Below are 17,868 nucleotides of genomic sequence, written 5' to 3' on the forward strand. Positions count from 1 at the left end.
AATACATTACTAGTTGAGTGAGGAGATGAGATTATTCAGCTAAATCTACTGCACTTTTTTAAAATAATATGCTGTTGTTTTTGTTTCTGTTGCTATCATTATTTATAGGTATTAGTAATCTCACTACAGAGACAAGGCTAAATCATATAAGTTGCCCTTTCTTTCATATAGCAGCCCATTTTCAATCTGGGCATTACCAGTGTCCATCCCTCTACACTTTCTTGTAGTGTGATGTGCTAGTTCTAGTCACTTCATTGATTAGTTAGTTAGTTACTTGTTCCATAGATCTGAAGTGCAGTGTTACGTGCAGTGTAATGCTGTGTGCAAGTGATTGCCATTTGTAATTATTATCTCTGGTGCAGTCTCTGACTTATGTTTCCTCATCTTTTTATTATTATTATTATTATTATTATTATTATTATTATTATTTTATGCTATTCTGTTGTTTAATTTTCTAGTAAAGGAGTCGTATGAGTTATGTTGTGTTTTATGTTGCAATTAAGTAAATACAACTAGTCTCGCAACATTGATGACCCTGACGTGTAGTCCGACGGTTACTAACATGAAATTTGATGATCACTAATGCTCCATATCGTGCCACATCACGTTAAATATGAACATTTGCATCAGCCGCATTGTGCATCTTCTGTGTTCCATTTTGCCATAACTCACGTTGGCAGACCAACCAACAACTGCAGAAGTGTCTACTGGTGCAGTAAATAATCACATGATAGTAAAACTGCCACCATTTTGGCAACAGAATCCCGTGCTGTGGTGTGCTCAAGTAGAAAGTTAATTTGTGCTAGCGCACGTCTCCACGGACAAAATGAAGTGCAGTTATGTAGTTGCTGCACTCAATGAAGAAATGGCCACAGAAGTACAAGATATTCTGGCATCACCACTGAATACTGATCATTACACAACCATCAAGAATGCTCTGATCACCTGGCTCTCGCAGTCCAAGGTGAAGAGATTGGAGAAGTTACTCTGCACAGAGGAGCTAGGTGATCACACGTTATCACAGCTACTACGCCGACTGCTTAAATTAGCAAGCAACATGGTCAGTGACGACTTTTTGCAGAATATCTGGCTATCGCGCCTGCTACCCGACTCGCAGAAAATATTGACAGAGTGTGCCGGCGATCTGGATGCACTCACGCAAACCATGTATCGCATAGCGGAAACGTATCCATCTGCATGTGTGTGTCGCAACAGTTTGCTCACAACCCCGAGCAGGTAACACTCTCGCCGCACTACAAGCATAGGTTGCCGGGCTCACCGTGCAAGTAGCTGCATTGTGGACCCAGACTACCAGCTGCCAATCTCGTCACCACAACTCACCAGGTAAGCGCAGCCACTCACCTTCATCAACAAAAATCTGTTGGCATCACCAATGGTACGGTTCCAAGGCATGCAAGTGTAAACTGCCATGTGAACAGGGAAACTCAGCAGGAAGTCAGTGATGATGGCCATTGGCTCTCCAGATGGCAGTCGTCGACAGTTTATAATGGAACATAGCACAACGTTACAGTATTTGGTAGAGACAGGTGCTGACATGTCAGTCTATCCATCTGCCTGTCTGCCATGTCACAAATGTAATGACTGCCACCTTTTTGTGGCCAATGGTTCGGTTGTGTCACATTAGTTTTGAACTTGGGCCTACGGTGCAAATTTGAATGGTAATTTGTCATAGCAGATGTGATGCACTCCATACTAGGAGCAGATTTTTTATCATTTTATGGGCTCCTGCCTGACCTCCATCACTGACGCCTTCTTGACACTATTACCAACCTAGCAAGCCAAGGTCGACTGCGTTGTGTGGAAGACACAGCAGTACAAGTGGTTACTGGTGATTCTCCATTTATAGAACTTCTCAGACAGCTCCCATAGATCACATGCCACACTCCCACACTAGCACCTGTGCAGCATTCGACAGTGCACTATATTTTGACTACACCTGGGCCACCACCACATGCTCGACCATGCCATTTGACACCCCAGAAACTGAAGATAGTTAAACAGGGAATCTGCCACCCATTGAGCAGTAGTTGGTCATCTCCTCTACACATGGTACCAAAGAAGAATAATGGATGGTGTCCATGCAGCGACTACAGACAGCTCAATGCTAGAACCATTCCAGATCATTATCTAGTCCTGCATATCAAAGATTTTACCTTCAATGTCCACGGTAAGTGAATCTTTTCTACGTTGGACTTAGTTAGCGCATTTTACCAGATACCTGTAGCACCTGATGACGTTACTAAGACTTCCATCTGCATGCCATTCAGATTCTTTGAATTTACCCAAATGCCTTTTGGACTTTGTAATGTTGCCCAAATGCTTCAGCGGTTCATGAATGAAGTGACATGTGAGTTACACTTCTGTTATGTGTATATTGACAACATTTTGGTCATGTCAAATTCAGAGGCAGAACACCTATCACACTTACGACAGATCTTCACTCATTTACGTGCACATGGCCTGCTCAAAAACACATCAAAGTGCATTTTTGGAGCAGCTGAAGTGCAGTTTGTAGGCTACACTATTAACGCTCAAGGAGACACTATACTGAATTTTCCCCAGCCTATGGCGGTTAAAGAATTATGTAGATTTCTTGGCATAATGAATTTTTACTGTCTATTTGTTCGCAATCATGCCTTCTTAGATACACCACTGAATAAGTTCTTGCAAGATACACCAAAGCTGAAAGACAAACTCCAGTGGGACAGTGAGGTCAAGCTGGCATTTAACAAGCTGAAGACTGCCATTGCAGAAGCTACATTGTTAGCGCACCCAGTTCCACAGGCGCTTCTCACCCTGATGGTTGACACATCTGCAACTGCAATCGGTGCTGCACTGCAACAACAAATAGACGGGCACTGGGAGACCTTAGCCTTTTTCAGTAAAAAGCTATCATCAACTCAAAAGAATTGGTCCACATATGATCGCAAACTGTATGCTATGTATGCTGCTATTAAGAAATTTCATCAGATGTTGGAGGACAGCAGTTCACTCTCATCACAGACCATAGGCCACTAACATATGCTTTCCGCTAGGGTCCTGAGAAGGCATCGCAATGTCTGCTGTGACACCTTGACTATATCAGACAGTTCACCACCAATATTGTCCACGTAGAAGGAGAACTAAATGTTCCAGCTGATGCACTCTCCAGGATTGAAGCAATTACTGAAGCAGTTGATTTTGTAGCTCTCTCGCTGTAGTGCAACAATCTGATTGTGAGCTCCGAGATATGTTGGTGCAGTCATCAGGCCTACAACTCCGCTGTCTTACACTGCCACTGTCAAATGTGCTGCTGTATTGTGATGTAGCCACCAATGAATCGAGACCTTTTGTGACTATTGACTTTTACCAACAGGCAATCACATCTTTACATAACTTGTCGCACCCTGGAATATGAGCCACTACCAACATTTCTCTTTTCATTTTGACTGACGACCCTATCACATTCAAGCTTCTGACAGTCCATGCCCCGACTCGTAGAATGTTATCCTTTCATTGGTCACTCAATCATTATCTCATGGTCAGGTCCCCATTGGCAGTCCCATTCCAGAGATCCAAATGGGGGACTATTCCAGAATGTTCTGCCAATGGAGAGATCATCATGACGCTTTTCAATTACAGGCCACATGCCCTGTGGATATACGTTATGTGTCTTTAGTGCAGTGGTTTACTTTGCCTTCTGCATCCTCATGCTGTTGATCACTGCTGATTGTTCTGCCATTAGGGCAGTTCCCCACTCCTAGGACAAGGCAGTGCCCTGATCCTCTGTCTGCTCCTCCACCCTCTTTGAAAAGGTCATTGGCAGAAAGAGGGTGACTTCTTATGCCTGAAGTCTTTGGCTGCCAATACTGATTTTTAATCAAAATTTAATTAGTGATGGGATTCAGACCCATGACCGTGGACATTTTGGTTACTAATCTTTATTTTAAGAGTAATCTCATTTTGTTCATTGCACTTGTTTGGGGCGGACATCCCATGACACCCGTTGAAATTCTTTGTTGATCCATACACTCAGTTTTTTTTTTTTTTTTTTTTTTTTTTTTGGAGTGGGCAGCTAGTTGTCTGACTGAACACACTGAGCTATCTTGACAGCTACCCATAGACCACGGGAGAATAAGCTCTTATCACCTGAAATAGGGTCTCTTTCAAGCAGGTCACATTTTCCAGTCATCCAGGGTCCAAATGATTTGGTCACGGTGTTGTTATTTGATGAAACTCTCCATGCTACTCTATCCTGTGCAAGCTTCTTCATCTCCCAGTACTTACTGCAACCCACATCCTTCTGAATCTGTTTAGTGTATTCATCTCTTGGTCTCCCTCTACGATTTTTACCCTCCCCACTGCCCTCCAATACTAAAATCGTGATTCCTTGATGGCTCAGAACATGTCCTACCAACCTGTCCCTTCTTCTAGTCAAGTTGTGCCACAAATTTCTCTACTCCCCAATTCTGTTCAATACCTCCTCATTAGTTATGTGATCTACCCATCTAATCTTCAGCATTCTTCTGTAGCACCACATTTCAAAAGGTTCTATTCTCTTCTTGTCTAAACTATTTATCATCCATGTTTCACTTCCATACGTGGTTACACTCCATACAAATACTTTCAGAAATGACTTCGAAACACTTAAATCTATACTCCTTTTAAGACACTGTCCGTTCCCTTCAACTGCTGTTCCAAGTTCTTTGCTGTCTCTGACAGAATTACAATGTCATCGGCAAACCTCAGAGTTTTTATTTCTTCTCCATGGATTTTAATACCTACTCCAAATTTTTCTTTTGTTTCTATTACTGCTTGCTCAACATACAGATTGAATAACATTGGGGATAAGCTACAACCTGTCTCACTACCTTCCCAAGCACTGCTTCCCTTTCATGCTCCTCAACACTTATAATTCCATTCTGGTTTCTGTAAAAATTGTAAATAGCCTTTTGCTCCCTGTATTTTACCCCTGCCATAATCAGAATTAGAAAGAGTGTATACCAGTCAACTTGTCAAAAGCTTTCTCTAAGTCTACAAATGCTAGAAATGTAGGTTTGCATTTGCTTAATCTGTCTTCTAAGATAAGTCGTAAGGTCAGTATTGCCTCACATGTTCCAGTGTTTCTATGAAGTCCAAACCGATCTTCCCCGCGGTCAGCTTCTACCTTTTCCCATTCGTCTGTAAAGAATTCACGTTAGTATTTTGCAGCTGTGACTTATTAAACTGATAGTTCGGTAGTTTTCACATCTGTCAACACCTGCTTTCTTTGGGACTGAAATTATTATATTCTTCTTGAAGTCTGAGGGTATTTCACCTGTCTCGTACATCTTGCTCACCAGATGGTAGAGTTCTGTCAGGGCTGGCTCTCCCAAGGCTATCAGTAGCTCTAATGGAATATTGTCTACTCCCGGGGCCTTGTTTCAGCTTAAGTCTTTCAATATTCTATCAAACTCTTCACGCAGTAGCATATCTCTCCCGTTTCATCTTCATCTACATCCTCTTCCATTTCCATAATATTGTCCTCAAGTACATCCATCACCCTTGTACAGACCCTCTATACACTCCTTCCATCTTTCTGCATTCCCTTCTTTGCCCAGAACTGGGTTTCCATCCAAGCTCTTCACATTCATACAAGTGGTTCTCTTTTCTCCAAAGGCCTCTTTAATTTTCCTGTAGGTAGTATCTTATCTTACCCCTAGTGATATATACCTCTACATACTTACATTTGTCCTCTAGCGATACCTGCTTAGATATTTTGCACTTCCTGTTGATCTCATTTTTGAGACGTTTGTATTTCTTTTTGTCTGCTTCATTTACTGCTATTTTATATTTTCTCCTTTCATCAATTAAATTCAATATTTCTTCTGTTACCCAAGGATTTCTACTAGACCTCGTCTTTTTACCTACTTGATCCTCTGCTGTCTTCACTGCTTCATCCCTCAAAGATTCCCATTCTTCTTCTACTGTATTTCTTTCCCCCATTCCTGTCAATTGTTCCCTTATGCTCTCCCTGAAACTCTGTACAACCTCTGGTTTTTTGAGTTTATCCAGGTCCCATCTCCTTAAATTCCCACCTTTTTGCAGTTTCCTCAGTTTTAATCTACAGTTCATAACGAATAGATTGTGGTCAGAGTCCACATCTGCTCCTGGAAATGTCATATAATTTAAAACCTGATTCCTAAATCTATGTCTTACCATTACATAATCTACTTGAAACCTTCCAGTATCCCCAGGCTTCTTCCATGTATAAACCTTCTTTTATGGTTCTTGAACCAAGTGTTAGCTATGATTAAGTTATGCTCTGTGCAAAATTCTACCAGGCACCTTCCTCTTTCATTTTCTTACTCCCAATCCACATTCACCCACTACATTTCCTTCTCTTCCTTTTCCTACTATCGAATTCCAGTCACCCATGACTATTAAATTTTTGTCTCCCTTCACTATCTGAATAATTTCTTTTATGTCATCATGCATTTCACCAATATCTTCGTCATCTGCAGAGCTTGTTGGCATGTAAACTTGTACTACTGTAGTAGGTGTGGGCTTCACGTCTATCTCGGCCACAATAATGTGTTCATTATGCTGTTTGTAGTAGCTTACCCGCACTCCTATTTTTTTTTTTTTTTTTTTTTTTTATTCATTATTACACCCACTCCAGCATTTCCTCTATTTGATTTTGTATTTATAACCCTGTATTCACCTGACCAGAAGTCTTGTTCCTCCTGCCACCGAACTTCACTAATTCCCACTATATCTAACTTTAACCTATCCATTTCTGTTTTTAAATTTTCTAACCTACCTGCCCGATTAAGGGATCTGACATTCCACACTCCGATCCGTAGAACGCCAGTTTTCTTTCTCCTGATAATGATGTCCTCTTGAGTGGTCCCCACCCAGAGATCCGAATGGGGAACTATTTTACCTCCAGAATATTTTACCCATCGTCATTTAACCATACAGTAGAGTTGCATGCCCACAGGAAAATTACGGATGTAGTTTCCCCTTGCTTTTCAGCTGTTCACAGTACCAGCATGATGAAACTTCTTTATTTATGTTTTACCTGAACTGAAATAAATGAGAAGTGAAAGTTCTATGTTATTACTTAAATTGCTTAATGCAACTTCTGAAACTGCTGAGTGCCACTGAATGTACTGTCACTTTGCTTGTCTTAATCGTTTGAACACTGACCTACAAAATTTTCCCTGACAAATACAACTCAGACTTATTTTATTAATTTATTTCCCCCTATATACCAGGATAACGAAATCTCACTATTAATTAACACAAAAGAATGGCCCTGAATTAGAAAAAATTCTTACAACAACCCATACATTTCATAAGTCACTTACCTCACATAAAATCTTCATGACACAAACTACAGCAAACACAGCAAGTATACAGCCAGCTAAATGAAAAGCTTCTAACTACTATAGTCTCTAACTACTAATAGGCATGTGGTTAACAAAGGAAAGATTTTATTGCAGAGCAAATGATGTATTTAGCAGATTTTACCTTAATCATGTGTCATCCAGTTCCAAAAATTTTATAATCATCCATGACATCCAGTTCCAAAAATTATATAATCATCAATAATTCCATTACCCACATTTTACAATCCATGTCCAACAAATATTAAATCTCCATGACGGACACATGTCCAGACCGTCCGCTCATGCTAACACTGCTTCTAACCTCCATCGCTGCTAACTGTTAACTTCTAATAGCAACCAGCCACAGTGTCTCTTACAGAGGGTGCACAGCGCTGTCAGAAATATTAATGCAGTCTATAGCACTACACAGCACTGCCAACATACAAACACATAAACAGGCTACTTACAGTGAGCCCAGCAGAGATGCTGCATACGATGTCATTCAATTAGGGAAGACACTTGCGTCTGTTCTCTGCTTCCATAGTCCATCAATCCCATATTACACTGCACTGTCTAAAAGATACATTTGTCTCACTTTCCCAATTGTTTTCTGTGGCTATTTCACACAATGTTGCTTCTCTGTTAGCACTGACAAATTTATGCGAACCCTGCTGCTGTCTGCCATTATGTGAAGGCCTTCAGTCACTGCATTGTCTGTGGTGAAAGGTATTGCCTAAAATTTGGTGTTCTGGGCACACTATTGACATTGTCAATTGCAGAATATTTAATCCCCTAACAATCTGAGCACCCGTCTTAGGTTGTTTGCAGATGACGCTGTCGTTTTTTGACTAATAAAGTCATCAGAAGATCAAAACAAATTGCAAAATAGTTTAGAAAAGAAATCTGAATGGTGTGAAAATTGGCAGTTGACCCTAAATAACGAAAAGTGCGAGGCCATCCACATGAGTGCTAAAAGGAATTTGTTAAACTTTGGTTACACGATAAATCAGCCTACTCTAAAAGCCATATATTCAACTAAATACCTAGGTATTACAATTACAGACAACTTAAATTGTAAGGAACACATAGAAAACATTGTGGGGAAGGCTAACGAAAGACGGTTTATTACTGGCAGGACACTTAGAGAATGTAACAGATCTACTAAGGAGACTGCCTACACTATGTTTGTCTGTCCGCTTTTAGAATACTGCTGTTCAATGTAGGATCCTTACCAGATAGGACTGATGGAGTACATCAAAAAAGTTCAAAGAAAGGCAGCATATTTTGTGTTATTGCGAAATACGGGAGAGAGTGTCACAGAAAGGATTTGGGCTGGGCATCATTAAAAGAAAGGCATTTTTCATTGCAACAGAATCTTCTCATGAAATTCCCATCACCAACTTTCTCCTCTGAATGCAAAAATATTTTGTTGACACTGACCTACGTAGGGAGAAACAATCACCATGATTAACCCTAGCATTACCAACGGGGGGGGCCTCGTAGGCCCACTGACTCAGTTTTTCTATGTTGTATCCACACCCTTTGATACATGAACTTGAAAGCAAAGGTAATTGTTCGTTATTGAATGTACTATTGAGTCATTACAGAATTTCGGAATAAAAATGTAATTAAAATTCATTTACTTGATTTAATTCTCTGTGGGCCTTAGAAGCCCACCCGTTGGTAATAGCAAGGAAAGATTTATGAGGTTGAGTCTCTCGTTTCAAATTCTAACCATGAAACGAATTTTGGCATTGTTGCCTTCAGACATATTATTATGAAGCAGACCATTGTTATTTTCAGTGTTTCTGCTGCTGTTGAACCAGCAACATGAGTAGACATCATTTACGTGATAGTTCCATTGAAAGAGTGCTAGAAGAAGTTTTGAACGAATCAGATTTAAAGGAAAGTGAAGTGGATGATGATGTGGAAGAAATTAGAACTGATTCATCGTCTGAGAATGAAGATGAGGTTGAAGCCAATCCACCAGATGATAATGATACAGAATGTGATAAATTCATTGCAAAAAGTGGACGAGAGTATATTACGAAGCCATCTCGACAATATCGGCGTTCTGTACAAAATATAGTGCGAGAAAGAATGGGGCTAGGACAACAAGGAAGAATTGCGTCTCCGAAAGAGGCTATAGAGCTCTTTTTTACACCTCAAATTATGAATCTAATAAAACTACACTCAAATGAAGAGGCTTCTCGACTAGGTATTCAGCACACAGATGAAGATGTGTTATTTTGTTATATAGGACTCTTGCTAATCATGGGTTCAAATCATGACAATAGGATACCTGTCCAAGATTTATGGTCTTTGCTTCAGGGCCGACAAGTGTACTATGGATCAATGAGTCGGACCCGATTTTTTGAATTGACTAAAATATTGAGGTTTGATGATAAGAACACAAGAGAAATTCGTCGCCAGACTGACAAGTTTGCTCCAATGAGGGAAATTTTTGAAAGCTTCAATTCTTCACTTCCATTGTATTTCATTCCTGGTCTACATACAACAGTGGATGAGATGTTGTCTTTGTTCCGTGGTCGCTGTCCATTCAAGGTGTTTCTAAAAGAAAAACCTGGAAAATACGGCATTCTAATTCGAATGCTGTCTGATTCTGAGACTAGATATGTGATCAGCATGGACATCTATACAGGCAAGTCAGGAAATACACAGCATTCAAATGGACCGATGGAAATTGTAAAGAGACTAATAAAACCTATTGAAAAATCAGGCCGTAATGTTACCACAGATCGGTACTATACTTCAGTGGAGCTTGCTGAGACTCTATGGAATGATTTTCACCTCACACTTGTTGGCACCCTACAGTCTAACAGACGACACATACCTGAAGAGCTGAAGACTACAACTGGCCGCAGTTTACACTCTTCCATCTTTGCTTATACTGACCCTCAGACACAGAGGCCACCAGTTACTCTTGCATCAACGCTAGTCCGCGAGAAGCCAAAACGACTGCTGTTGATGCTTTCAACTTATCACTCAGAAGGGGTGTTGAATGAAGACTCAAAAAAGACTAACATAAATCTTTTTTATAATTCTACAAAGGGAGGCGTGGACACCATAGACCAGATGGCAAGACACTACAGCACAAAGAGAGGAACAAGAAGGTGGCCTTTGTCCCTCTTCTACACACTCATTGACATAGCAGCAATAAATGCATATTCACTCTTCCTCCTCAACTTTCCGAATTGGAAAAAGAATTTACTAAACCGCAGAAGAGTTTTTATCACTAACTTAGGTCGCGAACTAATAAGATCTCAAGTAGATAAACGGGCACAAAATTTGTATGGACTTCAGAAGCCAGTAATAATGGCAATGGAAAGCATCACACAACGGAAGCTGAGCTGCTCTGTAGAACCATCATCCTCAACAGCAGAACCAGGAACACGTGGACGGTGCCACCTATGCTGCCAAGAAGCTGCATCTAAAAAGATCAAGTACAACAAGCTGGGAAAGTCAACTGTTACCTGCTCTCAGTGCCACAAACACGTCTGTGGGAAACACTGCAGGAAGACAGCGTTGTGTGAAAAATGCGTTGCAGAATGAGACAGTAAATTTTGTTTGCTTCATGTAGTGTATCGAATTAAAAAAGTCGTTTTTATAAGAAAACACTATTTTGAAACATTATTCCAAAAAATATATAAACTGAATCTCGTGATTTGTTCATTTTATTCCTATTATAATAACATCTTTTATTATCCAGTATACAAAAACAATGTCTAAGCATTTTGAATTGTTATTAGAGGTATCAGAAGTAAATAAACTTGATTTATGATAAAATAAATTGTGGTATTCTTTATGGGCCTTTGAGGCCCCCCCCCGTTGGTATTACATGTAACAAAAAATACGTTGGTAATGCTAGGGTTAAATAAGGGAAATCAGAGCTCGTACGGAAAGATATAGGTGTTCGTTCTTTCTGCGCACGATACGAAATTGGAATAATAGAGAATTATGAAGGTGATTCGATGAACCCTCTGCCAGGCACTTAAGTGTGATTTGCAGGGTATCTATGTAGGTGTAGATGTAGAAATGGTGAAGCGAACTTTTGTCTGGCCACACATGGACAAAGAGTGTAAGCGATATGTGCAACAATGTGTGGCCTGTCAACAGAATAAAGTTAGCTGGCATGTTAGGCCACCTCTTGGCACATTTATTTCTCCAATTCAGAGATTTGATCATGTCCACCTAGACCTAGTAGGACCTCTCCCACCATCGGAAGGATACACCTACTGTTTTACAGCCATCGATCATTTTACATGCTGGCCCGAGGTGTTCCCAATCACTGACATCACTGCTGAAACTGTCGTGACTGCATTCTTCAGGGGATAGATCGCCCATTTAGGAGTGCCATTACGAATCACAACAGACCAAGGAAGACAGTTTGAGTCACATTTGTTCAAAGCACTCTCTATCCTACTGGATGCAAGGCACATTAGAACTACAGCTTACCATCCATCAGCAAATGGTTTAATTGAATGCATGCACCGCCAACTGAAAGTGTCGCTTCATTGTCACAACTCACATTGGTGGACAGAGATGTTGCCCATTGTCCTCCTGGGTCTCTGTGTGTTGCTGAAAGAAGACCTGAACGCCACAGCTGCAGAGCTTGTTTATGGCCAAACGATACGACTTCCTGGTGAGTTCTTTGCTAATGTGCCTGACAATGGCATTGACACTTCAGATTTTGCACAAAAGCATCATACACAAATCTGGCAACTACGCCCCATTGCTTCAAGGGATCAGCAGACCGGTCGCCCATTTGTGTTTGACGAGCTACAGGAAAGCCAATATGTCTTCCTACAGCATGACGCAGTACGCAGGCTGCTGCAGCCATCCTATGACGGACCTTATCATGTCACCAGTAGGGAGGACAAGACAGTCAATGTTGATGTGATGGGTACACCAACCACCGTCTCCGTCGACAGGCTCAAACCGGCTTTCCGCCCTCCCTACACTGGTACGGATGCATCTACACACACTAAGGACGTGACCGAAGCTCCAGCCACTTCACTGCATGTCACAGGTCAGCCTCAACAGACATCTGAGGCTACCTCTAATGCATCATCAGCAGCCTGTGCATGACCTGTTGTAACCCTGTGTAGACGACATGTCCATTTCAACAAAAAGTACTGTTAACGCTAAGGGGGGAGTGGTCTTACGTGCAGTGTAATGCTATGTGTGAGTGATTGCCATTTGTAATTATTATATCTGGCACAGTCTCTGACTTATAGTTCCTCATTTGTTTTTGTGCTCTTCTGTTGTTTAATTTTCTAGTAAAGGAGTAATATGAGTTATGGTGTGTTTTTATGTTGCAATTAAGTAAATACAACTAGTCCCACAACAGATGAAATTCACAATAAACATTATGATGTGGAATGCATCAACAGAACAAACATATAACACTTATTTACAGCTAAAAAAATATTTATATTGCTACATGCTGGTCATGTACTAATTATTTTTTTCCTTTAAAAATGACTAATTATCTCTACTCTAGAATTCTTGTATGGTATAGAAAGAGTTGATAATGAGAAACACATTTAACCTACATTCAAAAACACTTTTGCTATCTGTCAGACATTTTATTTCCATGGGTAGATGGGTAGCTACATATTTCAACCCTTTCTGACCCAAACTTAGATTCATTAAATGATAGTGCAGGTCATTTTTCCTTCTAGTGTGGTACTTATGACTGTCTCTCTTACTCTCAAACTTAGATGGACTGTTGGTAACAAATTTCATAAATGAATAGATGTCCTGTGAGGCTGTCTTTAATATTAACAGCTGATTAAAGAGATACCTGGAAGATGTTCATGTATGTACTCAACACATTATTGTAATTACTTCTTTTGTACACCCCATCTTCCACAGGGATATCATCCATGTGGCAAGGGGCTGGGATTGGGCGTGGCATAGGGATGGACTAGGATGTTGTGGAGGTTGGTTGGCCAATGGAACACCACCACGGAAGGGATGAGAAGAATCTTGGATAGGATGTCTCTCATTTGAGGTCATTGTGATAGATAATCAGAACCATGATGCAGATGTGGTTCAGTTTTTCCAGTCATGGGTGGCATTGGGTGACGACGGAGGTACTCCTTTGTACCTGATTCTTGGGGTTGGTGGGAGGTTTGGGGCCGTATAGAGTTATGGCATAGGAAATCTGTGGACTAGCTCTTCTGATATCTTTAGCATACTGGGCAAGAGAATTATTGTCACTGCAAATATGCTGTCCCTTGGTGAGTAGGCTGTATGGCACGGATTTTTTGGCATGGATGGGATGGCAGCTGATGAAATGCAGGTACTGTTGGTGCTTGGTGAGTTTAATGTGGACTAAGTTTGGATGGAGCCATGAGAGAGGAGAAGGAGGTCAACATTCATGAAGGTGGCACATTGGGTTGAGAAGGACAAAGTGAAGTGGATGGGATGGAAGGTGTTGAGGTTCATATCAATAAACAAGAAGCAGATCAGTGGTTTGGTGTTTTGGAAGACTAGGAAGGTTTCCTCTAGATGACCCATGAACAGGTGGTCATTGGAGGGTGCCATGTGGGTGCCCATGGCTGTGTTGCAGATTTGTTTTTATACTTACCCTTCCAAGGAAAAGTAGTCAAAAGTAAAGATATAGTTTATAAGGTGTGTAAGGAATGAGGTGGTTTGTTTGGAGTCTGAAGGACGTTGGGAGAGAGGGATGAACTAGGATGCAGCAAGCCATGGGCATGAGGGATCTACATCATATTCCACAAGCCACCTTATGGTGTGTGGCAGAGGGTACTTTCAGTACCGCTATCTGATCTCTCGAACCCTGTTCCCTGTTACACTCATGAATAGTGCGTGGGAAGAATGATTGTCAGTAAGCCTCTGTATTGGCTCTAATTTCTCGAATTATCTCCTTGTGGTCAATATGTGAGATGTATGTGGGGGGAAGTAATATGTTATCTGACTCCTAGTGAAAAGTGATGTCCTGAAATTTCAATATTAAATCTCTCCATGATGCACAATACCTCTCTTATAACTTCTGCCAGTGGAGTTTGTTTAGCATCTCCATAATGCTCTCTCACCAGCTAAACAATCCCGTGATGAAATGCGCTGGTCTTCATTGGATCTTCTCTATCTCCTCTATTAGTCCTATCTGATAGGGATCCCAGATAGATGAACAATACTCAAGAATCAGGTGAACAAGTGCCTTGTAAGCCACTTCTTTCATGGATGTGTTTCATTTCCTTAAGATTCTTCTGATGAATCTGAGGCTCGTATCTGCTTTTTCCACTATCTGTTTTATATGGTAATTGCACATAAGGTCACTCTGGGTAGTTACACCTAGATATTTAATGGCAGACGCTATCTCTGGCTGTTTGTCATCAATAGTGTAGCTGTACACTAGTGGATTTCTTTTCCTATGTATGCGCAATATGTTACATTAGGGTCAACTGTCAGAGCCTGCACCATTCATCAGTTCTCTGCAGGACATTCTGCAAATTCTTGCTATCTTCTGCTGTTGGTACTTTGGTGTAGAGAACTGCATCATCTGTAAATAGCCCTAAAGAGCAGCCGACACTTTCTACTAGATCATTTATATATATTGTAAACAGCAATGGTCTTGTCACACTTCCCTGTGGTACTCTGGATGTTACCTTTACATCTGTCAGTTTATTTTTGTTAAGACCAATGTGTTGAGTTCTATCTGCAAGAAAGTCTTGAATCAATCATAGGTCTGCTCTGATACTCTGTGAGCTCGTACTTTTTGATTAAACAGCAATGTGGGATGGTGTCAGGTGCCTTACTGAAATCAAGGAACACGGCATCAACCTGAGTGCCATTGTCCACTTTGCTGTGCATCTCATGGAAAAACAGAGTGAGCTGAGTTCCACAAGATCTCTGTTTGCAGAATCCATGTTGATTTTTTTAGAGGAGATATTCATTATCCAAAAATGTCATAATTCTTGAGCATAAGGATGTTGGTGTATAGGGAGATAGGATCAACAGTGATGAGTAGGTATCCAGGAGGTAAAGGGATAAGGATGCTGCAGAGTTGGCGAAGAAAGTGGTCATTATCTTTGATGTGCGAGGCTAGGTTTTGAACAATAGGTTGGAGGTGTTGGTCAAACAGAGCAGAAATTCTTTCAGTGAAAACACCATAGACAGCTACAGTAGGACATCCAGGAGAGTTGGGTTTGTGGATTTTGGAGAGCATGTAGAAGGCGGGTGTGCAGGGTGTTGTTGGGCTGCGGAGGGAGATGGACTCAGTGTTAAGGTTCTAGGAAGGACCTATGTATTTCAGTAGGCACTGCTGCACATCTGGAATTGGATCACTGTGGCAGAGGTTGCAGGTGGAGGACTTGAACAATTGGTGTAGGCCCTCTGACGGGTTATTACTGTGACTCACTATGGCAGTACTGGAGCCTTAGTCTGCAGGGATGGTGATTAAGCCAGAATATTTTTCCAGGTTGTGTGTGGCTGTTGTTTCTTCTGCTGAAAGATTAGTGTTCTTAGGAAAAAAACCTGGGGAAGGATGGTGAGGCCAAGCTGGAGGTAAGAAACTCCTGGTAGGGAACTAGGGGTAGTTTTGTTGTTAGGGGGGAGGGGCATGGTTGGAAAATGGTATGTACTGGCATAGGCAAACATCAGTGTTGGAATTAGGTTGGCTTTGGTTGGATGGACTGGTGGCAAAAAGTTGTTTCCACTATAAGGATTGGGAGAAAAAGCATAGGTCTTTGACAAGTTCAGCATGGTTGAACTTGTGTGTGAGGATGAAGATGAGGCCTTTGTATAAACTTCTGTTGGGCTGAGGTTTTTGGTTCTTTTCTTTTTGTGTGTGCCTATTGACAACTCAATGCCTGTGCTCTTCAGTAGTGATTGCCTTTAATACAAAAGTATTTATTATCTATAAGTTTCTTAGCATTGTTCTGTTGCACCCTAAATTTCTCTTCATCTGTATGTGGGTCTTTCTTCTCTAATTCTGCTAGCAAGTGAAATGGAATTTCAGGTTTTCTAACAAAATTTTGCCCTGTTTGTATTTTGCTTGCTGCCTTTTACAAGCAGCCCTTCTATTTTTGCCCCTTCAGCTGACATAATTCAAATTACATGTTTTCTAACTCTGCCTGGTGGGCATGAGTCTTTGCTTCTTGTTCCTTGATTTTCCAATTTTTCTGTGTTAGCCTACAGTTCCATTGGAGGGACCTATTGCTCACCCTATTCCCTTCACCTCATCAATCGACTGTTTTCACAAAACGGATCTTGCTTAACTGATCTGCAACAAGATACACACTTACCACACATGACTAATTGATTTTAATGCTAGATACAATGCAATTACCATTAGAACTGTTGTTGCAATAAGACTTATAAACCTTTTAAACTGTTTTACATTATCTCACATGACACTAATGCTTTCGCTAATGTAAATAGACTTATATTTATAATAGCAAGAAATGTTTAAAATTTGCTTGTAATCTTTATGTATGTAATTATTTATAACAGCAGAATTCCCACTCATCAACACCTGTATCTATTAATGAAGCATTGCATAATGCGCCAAATCTTATTATGTTTCAGGCCCCTGACTTCAGTTTGCTCATTTTTGCACTAGATTTATTTGCTAATACATCCTTATTCTGTTCATTCATTTTTCTTTTTTTCTTTATATTTGTTCTGCAGTTGGAAATGAAATAAAAATGAAATTGAAAAAGGATACAATTTGCTCTGGAATTTTTTATTGTAGTCTCAGTTTCAGAGTCTGAGGTATTCTTAAATATTTTTCTTCATTGCCATATTTATGGCATCTGACATTATGAAGAAAATATCAATTTACATTATTAATTTTTTTCTTTGTTTGCAGGTACATGTCTGCAGTCTTGGGGCTGTTCCATATCATGCCTGTAGAGGAGCTAAAACAAAATGCCACAGTCCATTGATAAAGTGGGATATCAAGTGGTAATTCATTATTGGTGGTAGTATAAGTCTAGTAATTGTGCCACTCCAATCCAGACAGCTGAAGAACCCACCTGGATTGGTCTGACACAGTTGCAACATTCCTGCTGCTTACTGTGTGAAAATCTGCTTTATCAATGGAATGCAACATTTTGTTTTAGCTCCTCTTTTGGTGTACTATGGTACTGTGGCTCAGGGATATTGATATAAACCATTACTGCAGCTGTACTGTATACCCACGAACAATCAAAAAATTAATTATGTTACTTTTTTACAAGTGATAATTAAATTAACTAGACGTGCAAAATGGCTAAGCAGGAAGGGCTAGAGAACAAATGTAAGGGTGTCAAAGCATATATCACTAGTGGTAAGATGTGTGCTGCATACAGGAAAATTAAATAGACATTTGGAGAAAAGAGAAGCACCTGTATGAATATCAAGAGCTCAGATGAAAAACCAGTCCTAAGTAAAGAAGGGAAAGCAGGAAGGTGGAAGGAGTATATAGAGGGTCTATGCAAAGGAGATGCACTTGAGGGCAATA

At 40.5% G+C, this 17,868-nt stretch overlaps 1 protein-coding gene across 3 annotated transcripts in view; it reads left to right on the forward strand.

Moving 5' to 3' along the window:
* LOC124775037 (probable multidrug resistance-associated protein lethal(2)03659) overlaps nucleotides 1-17,868 on the forward strand; it is a 462,866-nt gene that overhangs the window by 190,856 nt on the left and 254,142 nt on the right. The window lies entirely within an intron of this gene.

The sequence above is a fragment of the Schistocerca piceifrons genome, chromosome 2 (genome assembly GCF_021461385.2).
Source record: "Schistocerca piceifrons isolate TAMUIC-IGC-003096 chromosome 2, iqSchPice1.1, whole genome shotgun sequence".
Classification (NCBI taxonomy): Eukaryota; Metazoa; Arthropoda; class Insecta; order Orthoptera; family Acrididae; genus Schistocerca; species Schistocerca piceifrons.